Here is a 22,998-nt window from a genome sequence, read left to right on the forward strand (position 1 = left end):
ATGTTGGAATATCCTTTATTTTTTTAGCGATGCCCCTTCTGGTATTCTTTCATGGTGAAAAGAAATAAAAATGCTCTATTTCTCAAGATACGACTAGCTGGGATTTGCGTAGGGTTTTGATTGCATAATGAGGGTGGTTGGAGCAAGTGCTAAATATATAATAGGAATCTGCTTGCCTGCCCAGAGAGAGACTTTTGGGGTGGCAGTTCTAGAGTCTGATCCTTTTTTTTTTTTAATTGAGGTATAATTGACATAAGACGTTTTATTAGTTTCAAGTATATAACGTAATGATTCAATATTCGTGTATTCTGTGAAATGATCACTACGATGAGTTCAGTAACAGGGGTTGCTACCCAAATTAACAGTACTTTTGAAACTGACTCACAATAACCAAACTTAAGAGACTGATGTATAAATCAGAATGCTAGCATATGACTTCACAACAGGGGAGATAACTGTCCAGCGGAGAACATCGATGTCTATCATCCAACACACTACCTTTCTAGTATTTGTATTTGGGGGTCAAATTATTCATCAAAGTTTGGCTAGTAAATACTGAGTTTAATAAACAGAATCAGTAAAGTTTCTGGTAAGCTTATTTCTCCTCTTACACACACTTTTCCTAGAACATTTTCAGAGCACTCTTCAAGACAAACTCTGTGCTTATTTTTGTCCTTAATTGGTTTCTACCAAATGTCCATCTCACACAAAATGCTTGTACCTCTTTGGTTGAGTTCACCCAGAAGCAGACCCTGAGAAAAGGAATTAGTTCAAACCATTTATTTCAGGAGGAGATTGCAGAAACCACCGGTAAGAGCTGGGAAGTGAGGCAGGAAGAGAAGGAACAATTACAGAGTGTGTTAAGGTGTAGGCTATCATTTGGGGCACCGGGGTCTCCGTCCCACTGGACATTTGTGGGAAGTGATACAAAACACTCCCTAGAATGGCTGCACTTGAGGACAGAAGAACCTGGGGCCCTTATCTTCCCATTCCATCGACCATTGCCTAAGGGACATTCCCAGAGGTGTTAATTCCCTACAAGGATTTGACCTGCCCCACCCATGAGCTGAGCACACAACAGAGCATTAGCTACTTGGGTCACAGAGGCTGGCAGCAGGAAGTCCTGGGGTGAATAGGCATCAAGAGTGGGGAGGGATTTGTGCCGGCCGTTGATGGCCTCTGCTAATATCCTACTGGGCAGAATTTGTATCAACCTACTGCAAACAGGGTTGCTGTCATAATTCATATATGACTAGTGACATCTTAGACTCAAGATATCAAGGTAGATTTCCCTCCACTCATAGGCAAAATTCTGAAAACTTGTGAGACCATTTCCTTAAGACGATGGCAAGAACTTTTCCACCGTATGCCCTGCTTCATTATCAGAGTTCCTAAGGTTAGCAAGGTGATGAAACCAGGCAGAGGATGCAGAACAGAAACACGGTTCATGGCAGTGAATGAGTGTTCCACTGCTGCTGTAACAGATTGGCACAAATACAGCAGCTGGAAACGATACAGGCCTATGCTATCTCACGGTTTCCCTGGGTCAGAAGTCCAGGCCCAGCTGAGCATGGTCCCTTGCTCAGGATCTCACAGGACTGGGAGCAAGGTGTCAGCTGGGCTCCATTTCCACCTGTGGAAACAACCTACTTCCAAGCTTATTCAGGCTCTCGGCAGAATTCATCTCCCTGCAGCTATGGGACGCAGGGCTCTGGCTTTTTGCAGGCTGTCGGCTGGAGACTGCACTCAGGTCCTAGAAGCCATCCACAAGTTTTTGCCATATGGGCTTCCTCTGGATAACTGTTTACTTCATCAAGCCAGCAAGGAGAATCACTGCTAAGAGGGAATCTCATGTAACATAATATAATCACAGGAATGACTGCCTATCACCTTTGCCATATGATGTAACCTAATCAAGGGCATGACATGTCATCACTTTTGACATATTCTGTTAGTTAGAAGCCAGTCCCAGGTCCTGCACACACTCAGGGGAAGGAGATTACGCGAAGGCGTGGACTTGGGAAGTGGGAAATCCGTGGGGGTCATGGTAGGATCTGTCTGCCACAGATACATAGTGCACACCCGATACATATTAATCTGCTTCCTCTGCTTTGGATTCTTCTCCCATCACTGCATATATTATTACTGTCACAGTAAATTTAGGCTAGAATAAAGACTCATGATGGACACTGAGTCTCTGGGATTGAGAAAACAATTCAGACACGACAGCTCCGTGGTGACAACAAACACTGTCAGATCACATTACCTGTTCATGCACAGTTATCACACATTTAATGTGGTGAAATGTTATGGCCACATCACAGTCAGGCGGAGCTGATGGTTTTAATTTGGGTCTAAGGCTACAGTTATGCTGATGCTTTTCACCGCTGGCTAGACTGGGGGACTCACATTTCCATGAGTTTCTGCTATCAGGAGGAAGGCTTTGTTTCCCCTTCATCTTGAACTTCTCATGCAAGTGAAAGCTAGTATTTCCCAGGTGGAAAAAACTGTCATTAGACATTAGTCCCCTGCATTTCATATTGGATGAGAGTCTGAGTGAGTTATGGAAATATAGGGGCTGGCACTTTCAAGCTCTGGGAACTCTAAGTGGCAATTGAAATTTGGCTTTCCTAAGGACTTGATGAAAAAACAGAGCTTATAAAAGTCCACAGGCATCAGCTTCCAAGAAGTCACCTGAGGATAAGCTGCAAAAATGCTTTATGTGCATATAACTACTGTCATTTCCCACCCTGGACCCAACCACTAGTTTCCAAAAAAAAAAAAAAAAAAAAAAAAAATGACTTGACTGTCAGCCTTTACTGCAACAAGAAATATTCATGACTCAATTTTGAAGATTATATTCTTGGAGTTGACCTCTGTTGATCTTGGAGAGATTAGGCCTGTTTTACTGATGGTATTACCAGTCTATATGGATTGAGGACTCCAAAGCAAAGCAGTGGACTTTTGTTTTGTTTTGTTTTTAATGTCTTCTCTATTAACTCAGAACCTGAAAAGTCTGCAGTTGTAGTGCTGGGAATAAACGTTGTGAGGACAACAGACGTCTCCTAGAAGTTCCAGTTGATAGAATTCTGTTGTTCACTTATATATCTCCTTGATGACACCATTGGTGGACAGGGTCCAATTGGCTTTCAAACCCACAGAAGAGGGGCGCCTGGGTGGCTCAGTCGGTTAAGCGTCCGACTTCAGCTCAGGTCATGATCTCACGGTTCTTTGGACCAGCCACATTTCAAGTGCTCAGTAGCCACATGTAGCTAATGTCTACTGCCTTGGATAGCACAGTTAGAAGCTTCCATTTTAAGTTTTTTTTTTTATGTTTATTTATTTTTGAGAGAGAGAGACAGAGAGAGACAGAGAGTGCAAGCAGGGGAGGGGCAGAGAGAGAGGGAGACACAGAATCCGAAGCAGGCTCCAGGCTCCGAGCTGGCAGCACAGAGCCCGACTTGGGGCTCCAACTCACAAGCCGTGAGATCATGACCTGAGCAGAAGTCAGATGTTTAACCGACTGAACCACCCAGGCACCCCAGACACTCCATTTTAAATGGATTCTTAGGAGTCTCCTTTTATTGGGAGGGTGGTGGCTGTGGTAGGGGCGGTATTGACCAGTGCCTCTTAAACTTTAGCATCCATGAGAATCACCTGGAGAACAGGTTAAAATGCAAATTCCTGAGTCCTAACTCCAAAGATTCTGATTAATTGGTTCTGGTGTAGGGACCAAGCATTTGCACACCCGAAATAATGCTGATGTTGGTCCATAAACCACATTTTTGAGTACCCATGGTACAAAGTCTGCGTCCTTCAGTTTTACCGTTAACCTTACTGTTTTCGTTAGTTTTCCAAGAGAAGACTAGTTGTACCTATTTTGGCCGCAGTGATAGAAATGAAGGCCTTTCCCATGGCACGCATATCAGTTTCTGTTTCTACCAGCCCCACACAGGCAGAGGATTGAAAACTTGCAACCCATTCACTCTCACTCTGCCAGTTGTTGAGCCGCTAGGACCAATGCTTGTTCTATCTGGGGTGTCTCATCTCCTCCATCAAGTGGAGATCAGCTGGCTCCTGTTTCTCCAAACCTAGAGATCTCCCTAGGCCATGTCCCTATGGGTGTCCCTGGGCCACGTGTCTCCTCGGTTGTAACCTCTCTTTTTAATTATCATAGGCTCTGCAATTATTATTACATTGAGTTTGCATTTCAAATAGTTTGGTACAATCGATGTGTTGAATTTACATAACAATCTTGTCCTAAAACCTGTGTAGTATGACTAACAATGTCTTTTATCATAGTATATATTGTTTCTCCTTTTCCATGAGCATAAATGACACTAATATTTAGGCAGCAGATCATCTGCCTAATTGTAAATCTTCATATCATGTTCGTGGTTTATGATATTGCCATTACAAAGCAATGTTGAGTAGTTATGGTAGAAACTATGGGTTAGTCTCATGTTTACATATAACTTATAAGGGTCCATCATTTTGTTCTAGCTAAGCACTATTTCAGTAACCTACCTACCCTGTGGCCCTCCATGAAGATATTTAATAAATGCTCAATAGCCTATTCTCTAAAAGAAGCTGTTTATAATTCCACTGGAGAGTACTATGCAGACAAAGAAAAAAATGTCCTAGGAATGTCCACATTCGCTTAAAACACCACTAAGTTCTAGGTGCCCAGTGACCAGTACAATGGGGGACAGAAAATGGACTGAAGAGATAGTCAGGTTTGAGTGACAATTTCTGACATTAGGCCATTTAGGCAACTTATTTCTTTCTCTAGGGTTAGTTTCCTCATCTACAAAACAAGAATAACAAAACCCCTAGTTAAGGGGGTGACTGTGAAGATTGAATGCATGTACAGGGAGTGGTGCTCAGCAGAAGACTTACTGCTATTATTGTTTCAAGAAAAAAAAGGGTCTCTAGGCTGCTAATCTGAAAAGGCACCATGAAGAAGATAGCATTTGAGTTAGGTCTTTAAAACTGGTAATATTTGTTTGGTTCTTTAAAAAAAAAAGGGGGGGGGGGACGCCGGCGGCTCATCGGGTTAAGTGCCAACTATTGATTTCAACTCAGGTCATGATCAGGTTATGGGATCGAGTTCCTCATCGGCCTCTATGCTGCTAGCGTGGATTCTCTCTCTCTCCCTCTCTCTCTGCCCCTTCTCTGCTCATGCTCTCTCTCTCTCTCTCAAAATAAATAAATGAACATTTTTTTAATTAAGAAAAAAGGTTTGTACATAAACTATAAATTCTTCGTGTAAACTATTGAAGTGATAATTTTTAAAAGTTACCGTGATTTCACCATTTTCATTCATTTTATGTTGAACAACAAGGTGTTAAATAGAATTATAGAACAGAATAGAATTATTCTTATTGTAGGGTTTCAGCATGCCTAGTGTCCCCACATTCTAAAGCAAAGTCCCACACCATCTATGAAGAATTTGCATTTTGGGTGGTCTTTTGCCAGCATTTGCCCACCACCCACTTCATCCTTAAAAAAAAAAAAATTAAGGTGAAGAAGTCAGTGGGAAGTAGAAAGTTTTGTACTTTAGAATGTCTTTAGGTCAGTGCCTCTCAACTGGAGGCAGTTTTGTACCCCCAAGGGACATTTGGCAATGTCTGGAGATATTTTTGGTTGTCACAACTGGGGGGTGGGGGGTGCCGCTAGCATCCAGTGAGTAAAAGCCAGAGAGGCTGCTTAATATCCCTCAATGCACAGGACGGCTTTCGGCAACAAATACTCATCTGGCCCCAAACGCCAAGGGTGCTATCGCTGAGAAACGCCGCCTCAGAGAGAGGGTTGTCCTCGAACAGGTGCGCTGCTCCTGCCCACATCTGCGGGAGTTGTGCTTCTCTCTCACCCCGATCCAAGTACGAGGATTCAAGAAAACTCTTTGGATCATTTGGCCGGGGTTCTTTGGAGTTTGGTAGACACGAATATCTGTATTTCATTCCCTTCTGGAAAAACCCTGAAGAGGACAGGCTGAGGGAAAGTTCAGTGAAACAAAGATCCCTGTTTTTCTGGGCCTCAAGGACTGTGGCTGCAAGAGGTCACCTCTAAGAAGAGACCGGAAACGGAGTGAAGGCTTAGAAGACAGCAGCACAAAACCAGGCAAGGGCAGCATACATCTTCCTGAGTGGAAAAAGTAGGAGGGAGGTCTGCAAAGAGCAAAAGGGCAGGAGGATCCTGTCGGGCCAGGGACAGTCTTTAGAGAACATCAAGACAGCCTCTGAAAATGAGCATTTAAACTGTTGTCACACCCAAGGGGATGATCTTCCCATCTTCCCTTTCCTCCCTGCCTTCCTTCAACCCAGCAGGATAGAGAGGAAGCCAGCGAGTAGAAAGGAGGATGAAGGGACCAAGTGGGTAATTGTGAAGCAACCAACCAATCCCCTTTACCTACTGCAGGTTTCCTAAGCTGGGCCAGGAGAGAAGCTTACATAAAACAAGAGCCTGAAGGGGCACCTGGGTGGCTTCGTTGGTTAAGCATCCGACTTCAGCTCAGGTCATGATCTCAGTTCACAGTGTCAGTGCAGAGCCGCTTTTCGGATCCTCTTGTTGCCCTCTCTCTCTGCCCCTCCGCCGCTCACTCTCTTTCTCTCCAAAATAAATAAACATTAAAAACAACAACAAGAGACTGAAGATGTGATGCTAGCCTAGGCAAGACGTTTTAATATCTGCAGATGACTATACAAGCTAAAAGGCCTCCTCACAAAGTCATCTTGAATACTGGAAGGATGAGTCTCTAGAGTTTCTTTGAAAAAGGTAGTATGTGGAAGAATAAAGTTACATTATATTTGGAACCTGCCAAGACTGGGTCTTTCAATAAGCTGGTTACATGCATGTATATAATAGACATGATATATAAACATATATGTACACACACCTGCAGAGAATATATCTGTGTATCATTATATCCCATATATGACAAACAGCTATACATATGTTTGTGGATGTATGTTTTCATATATTTGGATTACACTCTCTATATAAAGTTTTCTGTTATGCCTTATTCACTCATCACTTTACTATAAAATTTTTTTATGCATTGAAATAAGCAGTCATATAGATAGATATACCACAATTCATGTGAACAACCCTAATTCTGTTGTTGGATATTTCAATAATAAATCACTAATTTACTACCAGAAAGAGCACTCCAATGAACATCTTTATGACTCTCCACCTATATTATTACTTCCTGGAGTAAGATTATGAATTTTATTTTAACACTATTGATATTATTATCCAACTGTTTGAGAAATCTTTATCAAATTTTAAAATTTTTAATTGCAGCAAAAGTCATATGGCATAAAGCTTACCGTCTTAACCATTTTAGTTTTTTGAGTGAACAGTTCAGTGGCATTAAATATATTCACATTGCTGTGCAACAAATTTCCAGAACTTTTTCATTTTGTAAAACCGAAACTCTTATACCCATTAAACAACTCCTCATTTCCTTCTCCCCCTACCCCCTGGTAACCACCATTCTACTTTCTGTTTCTATCAATTTAACCATTTTAGATAACTCATACAAGTGATTCAGGCAGTATTTGTCTTTTCATGATTGGCTTATTTTACTTAGCAGAATGTCCTCAAGATTCATCTATGTTGTAGCATGTGATAGGATTTCCTTCTTTTTTAAGGCTGATTAATATCATATATATGTGTGTATGTGTGTGTATATATATATATATATATATATACACTAAATTTTGTTAATCCACTCATCCATTGATGAACATTTAGGTTGCTTACATTTGTTAGCTATTGTGAGTAAAACTACTGTGAATATAAGCATACAAATATCTCTTGAAGACTCTGCTTTCAAGTCTTTGGAATAAAGGACTTGAATAGAAATTTCTCCAATGATGATATAAAAATGGCCCACAAGCCTATGAAAAAATACTCAACATCACTAATCATAAGATAAATGAAAATCAAAACAACGAGATTCCACCTCTTACCCATTAACCTGACTGTTACAAAAACAAAACAAAATAGAAAATAAGTATTGGCAAGGATGTAGGGAAATCAGGGGCACCTGGGTGGCTCAGGGGGTTAAATGTCTGACTCTTGATTTCGGCTCAGGTCAAGATCTCATGGTTTGTGCAATCGAGCCTCTCTTGATGTCTGCCTACAGAACCTGCTTGGGATTCTCTCTCTCTCTCTCTCTCTCTCTCTCTCTCTCTGCCCCTCCCCCATTCATTCTCTCTGTCTCTCTCTCTCTCTCTTTCTAAATAAATAAACTTAAACAAAAAGGTGCAAGGAAATCAGAACTCTGGCATACTACTTATGCAATTGTAAAATGGTGAAGCCACTATGGAAACTGGTATGGAATTTCCTCAAAAAATTAAACATGGAGCCACCATATGATCAGGCAATTGTACATCTTTATACATTAGAAGCACAGCATTACTTCTACCCCATTCTATTGTTCAAGGCATGTCACAAGACCAGCCCAGGCTGTAACGAAAAAGAAATAATGCCACCTCTTGATGAGAGGTGTAACATGTTTGTACAGTGATGGAGGAATTATAGAAGGCTATCTTTAGGGACCATTTACATAGATAATTTGATATAGGGATAATGATAGTCTTATGTTTTATTTTACATTTCTTTGATTACTTATGAGTTTTTTTTTTTTCATGTTTCCCAGTCGTTTGTAGTTCTGTGAATCATGTTTATGCCTTGTGACTTGTAAAAACTTTCTCCAGCAGTTTTTTTAAATTTTCTATAAATGTTTTTGTATGTAGGTGTGCCTGGGTAGCTCAGTGGGTTAAGCGTCTGACTTCGGCTCAGGTCAGGCTCAGGTCAGGATCTTGAGATTGGTGGGTTCAAACCCTGATTCGGACTCTTCACTGACAGCTTGGAGCCTGGAGCCTGCTTCGGATTCTGTCCCCCTCTCTCTCTGCCCCTCCCCTGTTTGCATTCTGTATCTCTTGCTCTCTCAAACATAAATAAACGCTAAAAAAATTTTTTTAAGTCTTTGTATGTTTGTTGCTTATGAGAAAATAGGATGTTAATCAATTTCCTGTCAAATTTATTGTAAAACTCTGTCATATAGCATTAAGTTTTTAAATGCAAAATGCATTCTAAAATTTTTATTTTCAAGTAACAAAATCTGTTTCGTTTTCTTGATAACATATTCAGTGATAATACACAAAATACATGATTATAGTGACTATTCATTATCTTGTTGGCAGTATAACATCTTTATGCCTTTCCTAGTTTGAGGGAATTTCCAACGGTCTGGGTTTGGTATTGTACAAGGCACATACCCCTGGGGTACACACATGTGGTTCACTAGGAGCAGAGAGAAAATACTGAGATATTTCTTTTTATTTACTTTATCTTTAAAAAATATAGAAATTAAACTTTACCCATACTTAACATAGATACAAATCCTGGGACCTTTGTTTGGATCACACACCAGGTATAGGGGATAAACGAGAGAACATGGCACTCTAAAAAAACATGGAAGGTTGGTGGTCCTACCCTTTATTCCTTTTGGGAAGATTTTCATGTGTTTCCGTTTGCATATGACTAAAAAGATCTACAGGTTATAGTACCCAGCTTTATTTAAACTATCCTTTATGGGCACCCGGCTGGATGAATTGGAAAAGCAGGCAACTCTTGATCTTCAGGTCATGAGTTCAAGCCTCATGTTGGGTGTAGAGATTACTTAAAAAAACTTTTTTAATTAAAAATAAAAACTATCCTTCAAATATGGACAAGTGCCTAGAAAGTTTCCTGCAAATAAATATGGATTGAATATACTCTTATCAATGCAAACATAAGGGAACAATGTGAAAATAGTGAGGCTGACACTCTACTTCTTGTTACCTTAAAAACTCATCAAATTTGCCAAGAGATGGGCCAGAACAGTTAAAATGAGTAAGAAGACTGTCTCACATACAGATACACACTTATGTCCCATGTGTACATTGCATTTGGGTAGCTAATGGTAGCATGAAGTCACTATGATTCTCAAGATGGTCTACATGACTATCTAATATGTAAAGACAGATATCTATATTTTCCTCAGATATCAAAATTCACATGACATTTATTCACTATTTAAATCTTTTACCCTAAGCTTAATGATATATACTGAGTTTAAACGTTTATACTGAAGTTTCTTACTTAACATCTTTCTGAGGGAAAACTTTCAGTTGTGACGGCCATTAAAAATTGGTATTGAAATAAACTCAAACAGTCCTTTGGGGGCACTTGGCTAGCTCAGTTAGAAGAGCATACAACTCTTGATCTTGGGGTTGTGAGTTTGAGTCCCATGTTGGCTGTCGAGATAACTTAAAAATAAAATCTTAAGAAAAAAAAAGAGGATAAGAAACAGTCCTTTGGACACTCTCTCAAAAATAGTTAAAGGAATATTTTAGTGAAGCAGATTTAATCATGGTGCTATTAAGAAAATATTATTTATAACCGTTTAAGGGTATAAGTAAAATACATTAGTACTAATAATACAAAAATAAACATAATAAAGCAAATACAATAATTTCCACTTTCATTTTATCACAGCATTTAAAAATGTGTACTTGTTTAATTTTTATATATAGTCATATATGACTATGTATAAATAAATAAATGTTTATACAGGTATACTGCTGGCTCACACAATGGGCAAATTAGAAATAGGGATCTTTCTTTAAGTAAAACTTTTTTTTTTATTAGTTATTGTTTATTTCTACAAAATAAAAAACATTCTGTATAAATTATAAAAATAAGATTGTTGAGTATAAAATAATAGAAAATGAAAACTTTAATCAAAATAGTTATAAATCACAGTTAGAACATGCATTTTTTATTTAAAAAAATTTTAATGTTTTGTTTTAGTTTTGAGAGACAGAGAGAGACAGCATGAGTGGGGGAAGAGCAGAGAGAGAGGGAGACACAAAATCCGAAGCAGGCTCCAGGTTCTGAGCTGTCAGCACAGAGCCCAACACGGGGCTCGAACTCACAAACTGTGAGATCATGACCTGAGCCGAAGTCGGACGCCTAACCGACTGAGCCACCCAGGCGCCCCAGAACATGCATTTTTAACGGTTGTTTTATGGAAACGAATTCTTTATGATGATTTCAATGCTTACTTGACCCAGTATCTCATTTTCCAGAGAAATCATCTCCAATTGACTTGCTAGTTTTCTTCAGATATTGCAGACCTTAAGTAGTTTTAAGTACATTTTAATTTTGAAACTATATTTGCCACTGGCAACTGATAGTGGAAAATCAATATATAGTGGAAACTATATTGGCCACTAGCTCTGAGGCTATCAGGATATTTGAAAATGTATCCAGTAAGTTATTGCTGCAAGCATTTCAATATTGAAATTGCAATATTTCAGAGGAAATCTATGTAGATTCTAGAAAACAGCTTAAAGATTTTAGTTTCTCAAAATACTCATGACCCATAAATATCACATTTGCTGTTGTAGTCATCAATAGATACCAACTGTAACTTTCTGTGTAATTGTAGTATTTCATATCCTTCATATTTCATCAAATAGTGTAGTCTAGAACACCAGAACAGGCATAGTATTCTCCTGGCATTGTCAAATTTTCCTTAATGATAATATTATTGTATCTGACACAGAAAACAAAATTCCTCACTTGGAAATTTGGGTTTTGGACAGAGTCGGGGTGACCATAGGATTCGCGGTCCAACTTGGTCTTCTCACTTGTACTTTTTGAGTTCCATATCTATGTCCAGTGACTGCAATTTCTACAGCAACAATAATATATTTTTCATAGATATCATAACCATAATTTCTTTTTTAAAGAGATTTCTTAATCTCCGATGTTTCAAGGGTATTAAGTCGTGACTTTCAGTTTCTGCAACATTTTGCTCACAGTATTAGTACTTTTAAAGATATGATAAATTAGAGCTAAACAAATACATATAAATGTTGATATTTTTTCATGTATTCTTTGGCTTCTTTTCGAGGCTATTCATCTTTATTAATGCCACCAAAAAATTCTAGAAGAGTTTTTAACCTGCCCCTACTTGTGTTTTTAGTTTTATTTATTTTATTTCATTTCATTTTATTTATTTTTATTTTGAAAATTTTTAAATTTTCATTTTAATTTCAGTACTGTTAGCGTACAGTGTTGTATAAGTTTCAGGTATACAATATGGTGATTGCACACTTCCATACATTACCTGGTGTTCATCACAAGTGCACCCTAAATCCCCATCACCTATTTCAGTCACCCCCCCTCCCACTATCTCCCTTCTACTTGTGTTTCTAGTAACATAATGTTACCAACTGCATTTCCTATCACAAATTCAACAATGGCTAAATACTCATACTTGGTAAGTATGTATCCAATACTCTTAATTTTCATTGAGGCTAAAAAGTACTTGTATAGTCTGTGCAATATAAAAAGCTATTCAGAGTGTTGTCAGAGAGAGTTTTGCTGTCTCATTTCCTCTCAGTTTAAAAAATGCACAGAAAGCAGAATATGGGATAGTCTATCATTTTTGAATATCATCTGTTGCAATTTGTTATGTCTTCCATGCCCATTTATTCTATTATTGAATCTTAGATTTCCAGATTTTCTCTTGTAAGTGGTCTACTAAATATACATGTATAATCCTTCTTTACTTATGTCACCTTCTGGGCAGAGTTGCCCAAAAGAGTTGCATGTAGAAATAACAAGACTTGCATTTTTAAATTCTCAGATCTAACAATTATCATCTGTTCTGCGTGGCTTTGTTTGCATGTGTATGTGCAATGTAGGAGCCGGCTTGCACGGGCTGGTGAAAGCCTACCGTTAAATATTCAGGAATTTTATAAGCCAATTGTTAAAATATTGGACATTTGAAATCAGTCTTATTAGGAGTGTTTACACCATTGTGATTGGCAAATGCCACAGATCAGGGCTTTTTTTTTTCTTTTTTCTTTTTTAAAAGGGTCAGTTTATCAGCACACCACTTGTATCTAAAATGAATGATAATTAGCATTACTCGCCTTATTAAATAATCTTATTCATTCCATCTGCTATAATCTTAATTTTTGGTTTTGTATTTCAGCCCCTAAATAGCGTACAATATTATTATTTGTTGTTGATGTTCGTGTTATGCATGTCAGTCATAACGTTATTGACTTTTACTATCGTTTCTACCAAATGAGGAAATTCCTATTGTCATTCAGTTGTATAGATTATTCTCTGAGTGCCAAATTGTTTGGCTAAACACATAAGTATTTATAATATACCTCTTCTAATAGCCTGTTAATATTTTTTTCATCCTCAAATAGTTTATTTCCTGTAGCATCAATAATTATCTACTTTTTTCAAAACAGTTTTTAATTTTGAACACTTAATAAAATGTTTGTGGTGCATTTCACTGTATTCCTGTTTTACAACAATTAAGTGACAAAAATGTCAATCTATATCCCCATTCCCTTTATTCAGCTGTTTTTTTTTTCTTTAAGGGATTTACATAACTTTTTTTTTTTTAAAGAATTCTTTCAGCTTAAAATAAAAGTAACAAGAGTTAGGATTTTTATTTTCAACATTTGTCAGAATTCTTATGTACGAAGTTTCCAAAGACTTCGTACATGTGCTTTCTTCTGGGAGATAAATTTGTCCTATTTGATGCTCAACAGGAGGATTTTGCTTTCGATATTCAAATACATGGACTTTAACTAGATCAACTGTGAGTGTATTTCATTTAATGGATTCTACATGTTTTTTTTTTCTTCTCTCACTTTTTTAAGAAGAATTCATCCATTCTTTTGACATGGAAATAGAGGGTAAATTCACCTCTTGCCCTCTCTGTGAAGTCTGTGCTAGAATCTTCTGAGGCTAATCATTTCCTTTTCTTTCTTCCCCCTGGCATTCAATGATCCAAACTTTTTTTTTTTTTCATTTTATTGTATAGTGGATTCTCACTTTCTGTTTTTCTGATATGATAAACTATTTTCTTATGTTTTGAGCATCTGGGCAGAGATAATGTGATCATTTAATACATTTCCTTTAGAATGTGTAATATTTTAAAATTATATTTATGTAGTGAGCCCTTAAGATTTAACAGCAATTAAAATTGTATGATAAAATTTTCACAGCATGATAATGACTGTGATACAGTTAGATCATTATGTGCTAATGGTAAATAAATATTACTTATTCTATAGTGAGTCACTGAAAGTATAGGCTTAAATTGGAAACTCTGCAATGTCATTTTAGTAAAATAAACAAATGACAATACTGTTAACTACAAAATGAAACATGAAATTTAGCTACATTTTACCAATTGGAAATTTTCCTTTTTTCATTTTAAGATATTTTCTGATGAGCTCGTGAAATTTGTGAAAAGCAGCTTCCAGTGGTAGAAGCCTTGTTAATTGTTACAGCAAGAGAGTCTTTTGTTTGTTAAACTTGTTCTTTCTTTGTGAGTCAAAGCAAAATGGTATGTATGTACTCCATTATGAAAAGATATTTTACCTGATTAGTTAGGGAACTGTTATAACAAATACACAAATAGCCTCTCTTTGAAACCTAAGGAAGTTATAATAAAAATACAAAAACATACTAAATATGTCTCCAATGTGAATGTCACTGTCTTAGTTGCCATTTCCTTGTATGGGACACAACCTGGACATCTGTAGGCAGCAGATGTGCTCCTGTTGGAGACACACGTTCGTAGGGTCTGGAGACCATTTCATCAGCATAGCATAAGTACTAAGCAAGCAGGCGTTACTTTTCTACAAATAAAAACAAAATTTAAAGTCATTAATCTGATCCATCTATTCCTTTGTGATTTCCTCCATTGGTTTGCTCTCTGGTTTGGCTTATAGTTATTTCCCTGAGATCACACACTGATCATCCATATTTTTCTGCTATTTTTTACATTAAAATACCTTTTAATTCTGTTAGGTTTATTTTAATGCATGATATATAGTGAGAATCTAATTTGCTCTCAAAATTTTATCTATTGTATACTCACCCTTCATTTCATAATCTTTCTCTACTCATTTCCAATGTCATTTTTATCATAACAATTTTTGATAGAGTTTGCTTCTGTAATATCTCTTTCATTTGTACCTATTCTCGTACCTTTAACATGCTATTTTATTCAGTATAGCTTTATAATGCATTTTATTATTTGGCGAGATGGATCTTCACTCATTAAGTGTTGCTTCCCTTTTTTCATAAGACATTTTTGCCGATTCATTCTTTCAAAGTATAATATAGGACTTGAAAGCATGGAGATAAAGAGAGAAAAGGTATTTCAAGGAGGACAAAAGACAAAGAACTTCCAGTAAATAGATGGAAAGTAATGTTGAGTTTGACAAAGGAAGGTCATCTGTCTCATCTCACCGATCTGGAAGCTAGAATTTATCCTCTGATATCAGCTCATCTACTTAAGAGAATTGGAGAAGGAAAAAATACATAAATACTCTAATATCAATGTGTGTGAATACTGCAGGTTTACCACAGCACTTGCTTCTTGAATTTGCTCTTCAGCACATGGTGTCTAAATAGAAAGTTTCTGAAAATATTCTGAGACAGTAAAATTTTATTTTATAATGGTTTTTCCTACACCTGATATGGGCTTCACACTGCCCTCCCTGGAAAACTTAACCTGTCACCAACTTTCGCGAAGTGTCATATATTCTTTTAGTAAATCTGAGTCAAGATTCAAGGAAGCCCTGGTTTTATAATTGAGAAGTTTTGGCTTGGTTTCATTTTGAGGTTTGGGGGATGATAGAAACTCAAAACAAAATGAAAGCTCTTTAAATCCTCAAACCTCCATTTTATAATAAATATATCGTAATGCCCTCTGTTCTGGCCCAAATGAAATTTAATTTGTAATAAATTAACCTACCTACACCCAGATTTTTAAAAATCAACAGAAGTCTAACTTTAATATACAGGATAAATAGAAGGAAAGAAATGTATCATTTCCATATGTAAATGCTTGGTCACCGAAATGCTTACACCGAAAGGTGTAAGGAAGTTGTTAGATATTTACACTCTGTGTAGCAATCACAGTGAATAAGACGGCTACAAAAGCAGAATGGAGTGCGCAATATTGGCAACTCAAAAGCCTAAGTGGAGAGACCGTCAGTAATTTGATTTTCCAAAATGGTAAACCTCTGTTGATAACGTTCAGTCTAAAACACAATGCAGGGGCGCCTGGGTGGCTCAGTCGGTTGGGCATCCGACTTCAGCTCAGGTCAGGATCTCGCGATCTCGCGATCTCGCGGTCCGTGAGTTCGAGCCCCGCGTCGGGCTCTGGGCTGATGGCTCAGAGCCTGGAGCCTGCTTCCGATTCTGTGTCTCCCTCTCTCTCTGCTCCTCCCCCGTTCATGCTCTGTCTCTCTCTGTCTCAAAAAATAAATAAACGTTAAAAAAAAAATAAAAATAAAATAAAACACAATGCAATCCTTTTCTTGATTTTTAGGTAGTTGCATACTTGAAGCAGGCAGTGTATACACGAAGCAAGTTGGAGTCTGGAGTCGTGTCATCATCCTCATGGACTTTCTGAATGCATTCCAGAAGTGCCATAAACTCTTGACATTCCTACAGGACAGATCTTCATGGATCACCAAGTGTGACCTTCCCAATATTATAATGAGATGGAATACTAGATTGACAGTGATCATCTCAAGTATGTGAGACGCAAGTGAATGTGTATAGAAGAAGGGAGAGTGGGTGGAGGACCCCCCAAAATGAGCTCTCAAGCCCAAATTCCAAAATATGTAGGAGAAACTAACCCCAAGAAGTTCAGCCACTGGAATCAACAATCAGGAGATAGAGTCACCCCTCACCAAAAAATAAATTTTTTTAAGTATAGAAGAACTGGAAATAATTTCATAAAGTCATCCGCCATGAGCTCTGTAGCTATATAAATAAAATACTTTCACTTCCAAAAGACCTGCTGTTTTTTCAGTAGGATACTTCAAATGGTGATTATGTACACAGAGTGAGAACGACATCACCTGAGCTAGATTTTTATTGCTTTTTGTTAAGCAAGTCTCCTATGCCACTTGAGGGAGGAAAAGCTTATTTCAAACCAAATTTTTAAAAATGTTGACTAACCAGCAAGAAATCTCAGGGGAATATTGGCCTCCTAGAAGTTCAGAATCAGAGACCTCAGACTCTCCACCAGAACCTTAAATCTGTCAATACCAACCATGACACCTGCCTAACCCACTTTCAGTGAAATCACTGCTTCTGTGGCCCATGCTCCTTTCCAACTGTAAATAAAGTTCTTTCTCACGCTAATTAGAACATGACAGGGAATGAGGTGAGGCCATGAACTCTGGAGCAGAAGTAAGTTTGAATCCTGGCTCTGTCACTCACCAGCTGTGGGAACTGGGGCAAATGATGTATCCTCCCTGCATCTCCATTTTCTCACCTGGCAAATGGGGATAGTAATAGTACTTATTGCTCTGGTTGTTGTAAAAATTGAAAGCTAAATTTTATGAAGGGCTTGAGACAGTGCCTGGGAAACAGCCAGTGCTACAGAAAGGTTGCAGGAAGTCCAGCCTTGGTCTTCACTGCTCTCTTTGAATGCTAGAAAACTGCGAGAGTCCCGACTAAGGATCCCAGGTCTTTGTAGGATTTCTCATGTTGCCTGATTTTTATTCTCTGTCTATCCTTATCAGGCTCCAATTTGGCAATACTCTTGGAAATTGGGTTCCTGGATTGAACCTATATCTCTGCCATGTAGAATGTATTCATGCAGCAACTTAAGATCAATGCCTACTGCACTTCTATGAATATGTACAAAAAGTTATTCATCTAAGGAGCAGGAATGTCCATGGACAAAATGTGTCCAAGAGCTCTTTTTTTGTGTTTTTATAACTGAATTCAATTTATATGGTGAGTCCCCACACTCCTGGATGGTAAAGACTTAATTTGAGTTAATTCAAATTCAGACTCCCTGGCTTGCCCCAAGTTTACATCAGAATTCTGGGGGCCGCAAGGTTCACAGAACTCATCGAGTCAAGGTGTCAGGATGGAAAGGGAGAGAATATCTGGTTGTCAGTGCGTATCTACGCTATCATCCACTCAGAGGTTCTGGTTCCCTTCTAGACCTCAGTCATTGGTCATTGCTGCCAGTATGGCACCCTCCGGCCCTACCCTGCCATTCTCATCATTAAAGCCTCTTTAAGATCCTGACTCTCCTCTGAGTCACACTTCCGTGTGGGAAAATTCCACTGTAGGGCATTGCTCTGACCTGGGGAAAGCTTGCATTTTCCAGTCCTAGACTCATGTGCTGTTGCAATGCTATTCTCTGACACAAGGAACTCTTGGAGGCTTACACCACCCGGAGCACAGTTAAGCTTCCTCATCAGGCTGGTGGCCAGGCCCGGGGCTCGCATCTCCCCCGTCACACCCCCAGGCACCACCCAGGGACAGAAGCCTGGGTCTCCTCTGCTCTCCTACCTCCAAACTTATCCCATTTTCTCAATCCTCAGCTCACCCCCCCCCCCTCCAACCCCACAATTGCTCGAGAAAGCCACCAGGTCTTGTCATGCACCCTCTGCAGCTCTCCATCACTCAGGATAGGAGATCTTTGTTTACCTCTGTGAGGGAGACACTGGCTCTGATTCATCATGTATTCTTCCAAATGGGAAGAGGCTTTTTTGAAAAATGGTCACTTGTTAATTTCACAGCATTTTAAAAGTCTGCCTTCTCCTATGCTGCCACTTTCCCAAGGACAGGAAGGCAAAATGCCTCATGTCCCCAAGTGCAAGTACACAAAAGGAAGGAGAGAGTTGGAGAGAATAGGAAACATGAGAAAGACCTATCAGGGAGAATCACACAATTTCTCACCTTATTACCTTTTTTGATGACGTTCAATCAAATTGAGGCAATTCTATGATCAAGGGAAATATTTGCTCAGCCCCTACTGTAGGCCAGCATGGTGCTCAATGCTGGGGCACAGAGATGAATGAGAGTGAGCCCCTCTGTCTCACCCAAGTAGATCTCATTCTCTCCACTGCTTCTTCTGTTTGATTTAAGCTCTGTAATTTTTCAGCTCTACTATCATCTTCTCACCGGTTTCCCTGCTTCAAAGCTCATTGTCCCGTCTTTTGCGCCTGCTCCTTACACGTCACTTTTACTAAAATGTGCACCTAATTGTATTATTCTTTACTTAAAAATTTACAGTGGCTCCCATCATCTTTGGGACAGAATGCTAGGCACAGTCTTAGTTCTTAAATTTATTTCCCTTAGTTCTCAAAGCAATGCTGTCAGGCAGCCATTGTGATCTCAGTTTTATTAACAAGGAACCTGAAGATCAGAGAGCTTAAGCCATCCTGACCAAGCTCACAGAGCTGGCAGAATTAAGGCTCGAAATCAGCTTTCTTGCCTCTAGACCCACTGCTTTTAATGCTCCGGTCTCCTTAATTCATCTCCCCTCTTACATTAAGGAGTGATCTATGTAGTAAGACTACCACTACCATTAATGTCATGACTACTAACACTACAACAAGTAACTATCACCTGGGATTTCGTGCCCTCATTTATCTTCGATATAGAGAAGGAAGGAGGAGAAAGACACTTACCTAGTTGGTCAAGTCGGTCAATCAGCCAAACGAACCTTGGCAGTCCATGGGTAACAAATTTCGAGCCAAATCACCCTTGCATGCAGTGTATTTTATACAAAGACTTAACGATAAAATACTTAGTTTATAAACCATCACTGTGAAAGTAGAATAAAAATTCCAGTCTCCTGAATCTTCTGTCCACTAACCCAAAATGCAACAAATAAGTCCACTAATCTAAACAAACAGAAACCTTGCCATAAGTTAGCCCCGTGTAACACAACTTAACACGTCTGAAAGCTTTACAATATGACAATTAATTACATCTCTAGGAAGCATGTGGTACAGCTAAATGGCGATTCACAGGCAAACCTCAAAAACACCAGCATTGCTTATGACTGTTAACCTCACTCAAAATTTTTTCCCTAGTGGTTTCAGTATTCAGTTGGAAGAGTGACAGTTGGAGTTAATGGTTTTCTTTTCTCACCTTTCCTCAGAAACCAGTCCATCTCACTATTGCAGTGCTTTGCAACCTTTTTAAACCCATGGCCTCTTTGGATAAACCTGAAAATCTCATGACACCTTCCCTCCACCTCTGACTCCTACCCTGACCAGTGGGTTTTGTGTGTTCAGAAAATAAATTCTATTTCCTGCATATCACGTCAGACAAGAAAAAAAACTATGGTGGTAAGTTTTCGAATTATTATGTGACAAAGGCATTTTGCTTTCCAAATATAAAAATATATTTTGACATTTTTTCCCCAAATCACATATTATCCACTCTTAACACCCCACCCTATCTTCCTCCTTTTTCCAAACATTGCCTGGACAGCTACAAATGACGGATGGAACACATTCCCTTATCTCCTCCAACAAAATAGTGGTAAAGGAGTAAAAAAGGAAAAGGAGAGACTTGTTCACACTTTTGGAAGATGTAAAGCAGGTGGTGGAGTGGTGGCTGATGTGATAGAAGAAGAAGCTTAAACCTACAATTCATACCCAAAGGGACACCAAGGAGAAGTACACTTATGTGCCCTGGAGAACTCAGCAGAAAACACAGGGACCCATGGCCAGGGGTAAGGCTACGCAAAAAGGTGCCTGGACGGCTTGAAATCCCAGATGTGTGTTCATATCCCACCTCCCTCTATCCCCATGCAGACGTGCCAGCAGCCAAATGCTCCATTGCCCACGACTGACAGCCAGGTTCTATTCTCCAGTGAAAGGGAAAGGGAAGGCTTGTATTCAGAAGCACCAAATACAGAAGAGGGTGACAAGGAGGTACAAGACTGTAAAGGGGGTAGTCTATTGAAAATTTTGCATAATCTCAACTCCTTTTGCAGAATCTCCTATCTTAATAAATGGAATTGTTTTTTTTTTTTCAGTTGTTTAGACAAAAAAAACTCAACAAATACCTCATACTTTATAAAAAACTAACCAAAAATTAATCGTAGACAGAATGTAAAATATAAAGCTATAGCTGTTCTAGGAGGAAAAAGATGAGAGGAAATCTGCACAACTTGGGTTTGGCCAAATTTTTGAACATGAATCCAAGAACATATGACATGAAAGAAAATGGAATTTATCAAAATTAAAAATATTTGCTCTATGAAGAGCACTATTAAGAAAACAGAAAGAGCCACACACTGGGAGGAAATATTTGCAAATCATATATCCAATAAAAGACTTTTGTCTAGAATATATAAATAACTGTCACAATTCAACAATGAAAAACAAAGAAAACAAACACATCAATTTTTAAAAAATGAGCAAACAAGCAATATGGACACTTCACCAAGAAGATATATAAATGGCGAATAAGTATGAGAAATATTCAACAGGGGCTCCTGGGTGGCTCAGGCAGTTGAGCATCCAACTTTTGATTTTGGCTCAGGTCATGATCCCAGGATTGTGGGACTGAGCCCTGTGTTGGACTCTGTGCTGAGCATGGAGACTGCTTAAGATTCTGTCTCTCTCTCCCTCTGCCAATCTCCCCAGCTTGCACATGCACTCTCTCTCTCACTCGTTCTCTCTAAGGGAAAAAAAAAAAAAAGATGTTCAACATCATCAGTCATCTAAGAAATGCAGATTAAAATCCCAGGGAGATACTACTACATATCTACTGAAATGGCTAAAGTTTTAAATGCTGCGATATCACATGCTGATGTGTATTCGAGAGCAACTAAAACTCTGATCAGAATGCAAAAAGTTACAGCCATTTTGAGAAAATTTTAGGAGGATCTTATAACACATGTGATAAGGAGGGCCACATTTCTTGTTGTCAGAGAAGGAACAGAAGTTACAAATAAACAAAAGGTAATGGTAAGAAGAACCCTATTGTGCTGTGTTGAAGAAGAAAGTCTCACGGTAAACTCATGATTTTTTAAACATGCACACAGAGGAATAGAAACAGAAATAAATATAGATTTGTGTCTGCATGAGTTATAATAGATAAATAGACAAATATGGCTATTGATTTATCTATCTCTCCAAGCCAAGACTAGTTATAAGTCCCAGAAGCAATGAAATCCCAGTAGCAACCTAGTACCTAGATCTTGGTTTTGAAATACCGTTCTATGATAAAAGAAACCAGGGTTTCTTGGACAAGTGGTTGATTCCAGTGTTGGAACAAGGAAAATAAAAAGTAGCCTGGGAGCCTTTTGTGGTGCCACAAAGGAAGTGTTATTCAAAGAAAAGAAGAAAGAAAAAGACCTGTGAAAATATTAAATAAGAAAGAAAAGGCAACTGTTCTTCACAACATTCCAATTAATAAGCATGTAGGGAATAAGGGAAATAGGAAATCATCATTAGAACACCGCAGTAACAGGTACTTGAGCCTCTGATTCTCATGGAAAGGCAATATTGGTTGGTATTGTCTACTTCACATTTCTTTCATGTGATTAGAGAAGTTGAGTCCTATCTGGCTTTTGTCACAGATATTTTGAGTTTTCTGTCATGTAAATTCAATAGAATCCTATGAAGAGGAAGAGAAGGCTCTAAAAGTTTCATTTGACTCTTTCATTCAAAAGTGCTCTGGGCTGCCAGCACCCTGGTCATTGATAGTATAGGGAGAGGAACCGCTGAAAGCATTTCCCCATGTTGGAAGAGCTCATCCTGTCCTTTCCAAACTCTGGAGCTTTCATACACATCTTTCTTTCCACTGATTTGTGTTACTTCCTGGTACCTGGTGCTGTGTGGCTTACTGAGTGCCCTTTGCAGAGTAGGGCCCGGCCTCAGGGTGTTTCTGTTCATGGGCCAGTGGTGGAACCACGATAGGAGCCCTTTTCTCCCAGGGTTCTCCCTGGGAAGCTTTCTTTGCCTCCCCATCACACCCCTTCCCACACCCTCAGCCCCATCTCTCAGCCCTGATTACACTAGATGTTGGTGATTTGCTTGTCATGCCCCCTATGCTGTGATCTTGAGGGCAGTGCCTCCATCTTGGTGCCTGGCATGTAGCCTTAGA

General features: G+C 38.8%; 1 non-coding gene across 1 annotated transcript; it reads left to right on the forward strand.

Annotated features, from left to right (window-relative positions):
- Positions 1-22,549: 22,549 nt before the first annotated feature.
- On the forward strand, positions 22,550-22,681 carry LOC121034259 (small nucleolar RNA SNORA71). The gene has a single exon (XR_005792340.1). It is a non-coding gene; the product is annotated as a small nucleolar RNA SNORA71 (small nucleolar RNA).
- Positions 22,682-22,998: the final 317 nt, after the last annotated feature.

This window comes from Herpailurus yagouaroundi, unplaced genomic scaffold, assembly GCF_014898765.1.
Source record: "Herpailurus yagouaroundi ecotype Mexico unplaced genomic scaffold, PumYag 159, whole genome shotgun sequence".
NCBI classification, from domain to species: Eukaryota; Metazoa; Chordata; class Mammalia; order Carnivora; family Felidae; genus Herpailurus; species Herpailurus yagouaroundi.